Source organism: Neltuma alba, unplaced genomic scaffold (assembly GCF_004799145.2).
Source record: "Neltuma alba isolate B1F8T4 unplaced genomic scaffold, ASM479914v2 tig00005101_pilon, whole genome shotgun sequence".
NCBI lineage: Eukaryota > Viridiplantae > Streptophyta > Magnoliopsida > Fabales > Fabaceae > Neltuma > Neltuma alba.
In genome coordinates, this window is record NW_021633979.1 from 34,842 (window position 1) to 39,437 (window position 4,596).

Genomic DNA, 4,596 nt, shown 5'->3' on the forward strand with positions numbered 1-4,596 from the left:
AAGATCCTCATTTGTTGGTCTACAAATACTGCGCCCTTAAATCTCAATTACTGGGAAATTCAGTATAGATGGTGCTCAAAGCATACATTAATCTATTTGACTTCATCAGAGGAGTCAATTCAAGTTCCCCTCAATCTTCTAGAGCTCTACCGGGAGCTATGAATGATCCAGGGATTATGTCTAATGATGATCATGATCCATATGATTCCTCATCAGAAGACAAGCAAAGGATAATCATAGTAGCAAATTTTCTTCCCCTAAATGCCCAGCAGGATAATTCTGGCCGGTGGTGCTTTGGTTTCGATGAAGATTCTATTTTATTGCAACTAAAGGATAGTATCTCTCATGATACTGATGTTTTTTATGTTGGATCTCTAACTATTGATGTTGAAGAAAGCAAACAAGAGCAGGTTTCTCTTGAGTTGCTGGAGGAATTCAAGTGCTTGCCTATATTTATTCCTTCAGATATCCGCAAAATGTATTATAATGGATTCTGCAAGCAGTATTTATGGCCTCTATTCCATTACATGATGCCTATGAATCCGGCTTACGGCAGTCACTTTGATGCGTTACTTTGGAGGGCTTATGTTGCTGTTAATGTAAAATTCACAGATAAGGTCATAGAAGTTATTAATAATCCAGGAAAAGATTATGTCTGGATTCATGATTATCATCTTATGGCCTGCCAATGCTTCTGCGCAGGCGGTACTATCGTTTCAAACTAGGATTTTTCCTCCACAGTCCTTTTCCTCCTTTGGAAATTTATATGACTCAGCCTATTGGAGTGCATATTTGAAAGCTCTGCTTAATTCAGATTTAATAGGCTTTCAAACATACGAATATGCTCGCCACTTTTTGTCTTGCTGCAGTCAGATGCTCGGCTTGGAATATGAATACAAAAGGGGTTACATTGAGATTGAATACTCTGGCCGAAAGGTGAACATTAAAGTTTTGCCTGCAGGGATTCATATGGGCCGACTTCATTCTTCCTTGAATCACCCATCTTCGTCCACCAAAGTCAGAGAAATCCGTGAGCAATTTAAGGGGAAAACACTCATTCTTGGTGTTGATGATATGGACATATTCAAAGGCATTGGTCTAAAGCTCTTGGCCATAGAACAACTCCTACAGAAGAGGCCATCTTTGCAAGGTGAATTAGTTGTTGTCCAAATTGTGAACCCCCCAAGGAGAACTGGCAGAGATATTGAGGAAGCAAAGAAAGAGACATACCTTGTTGCTGAAAGGATAAATGAAAGGTTTGGTTTTGCAGGTTACAAACCTGTCATTATCATTGACCATCCTACTCCTTTTTATGAGAAGGCCGCTTATTATGCTTTGGCAGAATGTTGCTTTGTGAATGCAGTAAGGGATGGTATGAATTTGGTTCCTTACATGTATATTGCCTATAGGCAGGGGACCCCAGAGATGGATGAAGTATTAGAAATCGATTCTGAGTCGCTTCATACAAGTGCACTTGTCATTTCTGAGTTCATAGGCTGCTCACCATCTCTTAGTGGGGCTTTTAGGGTGAACCCTTGGGACATAGATGCTGTGTCTGAAGCACTAAGTTCAGCCATCGACATGCCCATTACACAAAAACACTTGAGGCATGAGATACACTTCAGGCATGTTAGCTCTCATGATGTGGCTTACTGGGCTAGAAATTTTATGCAAGATCTTGAGCGTTCATGCATGCATCACCATGCTAACCATTGCTTGGGCCTTGGATTAAGTTTTGGTTTCAGAGTCACGTCCTTTCCTCTGAATTTCAGGAAGCTATCCATCGAGCATGTTGTCTCTGCATATGAAGAGACTAAGGGTAGGGCAATATTTTTGGACTATGATGGTACAATTGTTCCCCAAACTTCCATTGTGCAAAGCCCTAGTCCTGAACTCATATCTGTTATCAATGACCTCTGCAATGACCCGCTGAACACCGTGTTTATAGTAAGTGGCAGGGGTAAGACCCAACTAAGTGATTGGTTCGATTCATGTGAGAATCTTGGTATAGCAGCTGAGCATGGTTATTTTATAAGGTGAGTGTTTATATAATTTAGTTTTGGAGTTTCTTTTCTTTCTTGCTAGTTCTCTAAACTTTTCAGGTTGTGTATGATCTTTTAACTCAGATGGGATAAAAATTCAAGCTGGGAAACCAGTGATTTAGTCGCTGATTTTTCTTGGAAAAGCGTTGTTGAACCTGAAATGAGATCATATTCTGAATTAACCGGCAGCTCCTATATGGAGAGCAAGGAGAGCGGCTTGGTATGGCATTATCATGAAGATGATTCTTTTGGCTCTGATTATGGAATTTTGAAGCCAAGGAGCTGTTGGATCACCTTGAAGGTGTTCTTGCAAATGAGCCAGCAGTTGTTCAAAAGGGACGTGATATTGTTGAAGTCAAGCCACAGGTGTAACTCCATAAAGTTCGATCTTTATCTCTTAACCTATGATTCTCATGTGAGGTTCTAACGTTGGCTAATTATCATCACAGGGAATTACTAAAGGCTTAGTCATAGAAAAAGTTCTTTCTAATCTAAAGATGAATGGGATGTCAGTGGATTTCGTGCTGTGCATTGGAGACGATGGATCAGATGAGGATATGTTTGCAAGCTTATCAAGCCAAGCTCATCATGGAGTGCTATCTCCAGAAGCAGACATCTTTACATGCACAGTTGAAGTAAAATCAAGCAAAGCCATGTACTTCTTAAATGATCCTACTGAAGTGATGAGGCTGCTACAAGCCCTTGCTGCTTCTGGGTCTGAATCAAAGAAGCTGATGAGAGAAAATATCCCTTCTAGAAGAAGCGAAGTTCGATTGGAAGGAGATGCTTGAAATGCAGGGTTGTTTTGAAGCACCATAATAGGGTCGAAAATGGTAATGGTCTTGAATGTTTGCTAGTTATTTTGCTTCGCTTTGGTTGCTTTGTCGCGGCTTTGGAAAAGGTAGAGAGTAATCGGCTATGGATTATCTGTTGGACTTTAGAATCTCAATCCATCATCTTTCTTTCTCATGAGTTCAAATTCTCTTCAATTATAAATTGAATTGATCAAAACCCTATAAGTTATTTAGAATTTAGTATGTTTTACATGTTGACAAGTTTGAATTACAATATATATGGAATCCGTGGAAGAAGTCATTTATGATCAGACATGCTGTAAAACAAAAGCTTATGAATGAACGAAATGCCCTACATTACATATTTAATAATGCTCAAAGGTTAGGGATTAAAGGTTATGGATCTGTCTTGTTCCTCTTTCAAAGAAATCGTCATTACTGCAACTTCACTCATACTTGGTCTCTCATTCGGATAAGCACTCACGCATTTCAATGCTATCTGCAACAAATTCATCATCCTCTCTTCATTAGCTTCTTCTGTCACCAAACACTTGTCAAATACTTCCACTGTCCATTCCTCTCTCACCACTGAGTTAACCCATCGAACCAGATCAAACCCATTATTATTATTATTCTGAACCACTTTTCCTGTCAAAAGTTCAAGAAGAACAACTCCAAACGCATATGTGTCCACCTTAAAGGTGCTATAAGCTTCAGCTCCAGCACCACCACTGGGATTTCTGCTGTTTTTGTTCTTCATGCTGCTTTTGTCCCCATAAAAGACAGATTTATCTTGATTTTCAACCACCATTAATCCATATTCGCTTAAGCATGGATCCATGTTCTTGTCGAACAATATGTTGCTGGATTTCAAGTTGCCGTGAGCTATCCCACTTTCACGAAGCTCCTCGTGCATGTAGGCTAAGGCTTCGGCTATGTTGGCTGCAACGTTCAGTCTGCTTCCCCAGTCAAAAGTTTTGCCACTTTGAGATCCTGACATTCATTAATGCAATGTGTCTAAGCATCTTCAATTAACTAAGATCCTAAAACATGCAAGAGGCTTAGATGCAAGCCTAATGAAAATTAATGATCATGATGTGAACGAAGTCAATTCGGGGACATATAGTTTAAGAAATAACTTACCACGTAGCATCTTGAAGAGGCTGCCATTATGCAGAAACTCGTACACCAAAAGTTTTTCTTGCAGGGAGCAATAAAAAATGCAAGAAGAGGCAGTACACAGGGATGCTTCACTTGGTTTAGCTTGTGCATCCTCCTTTCAAAATCCTGTTTTGAAATTCCTAAATCGTTGATTCTCTTCGCTGCTAAAACCACCCCACTGTCCAGCATCACTTTGTACAGGCTTCCATGCTTGCCTCTGCCTACCAATTCTGCAGGAGCTCTTAGCAAGTCCTCAAATTTCAGTGTCCTCACCACTGGACTCAAAAGAACAACCAGATTTGATGAGACCACCCCTGTTTCAATAGATGACAATGAATATTCTGATCTCGTTACAATCCCATTCACTTCACTGGGAGTCTCTCGTGTCTTTTCCTTGCTAGCTTCCTCTGTTACTTCCTTCTCCTCAGCATTCAATGGCTCCTTTTTGGCTCTGTAACACTTAACAATCTTGAATGCCAAGTAAAGCAGGACAACCACACCAAGAATCACGTACCCAGAATAAATGGCCACGCTGCGATTGAAAAATTTTCTGTTTTTCTTCTATTTGTTGCAGGAGGAGGAAGAGGAGGACATGCGTT

The 4,596-nt window shown here is 40.2% G+C and overlaps 2 pseudogenes; one reads left to right on the forward strand and one right to left on the reverse strand.

The window, feature by feature from the left end:
- Nucleotides 1–36: 36 nt before the first annotated feature.
- On the forward strand, nt 37–2,847 carry LOC114746783 (probable alpha,alpha-trehalose-phosphate synthase [UDP-forming] 9; annotated as a pseudogene).
- Nucleotides 2,848–3,218: 371 nt separating this feature from the next.
- On the reverse strand, nt 3,219–4,465 carry LOC114746779 (probable inactive receptor kinase At2g26730; annotated as a pseudogene).
- Between the last annotated feature and the right edge of the window lie 131 nt (nt 4,466–4,596).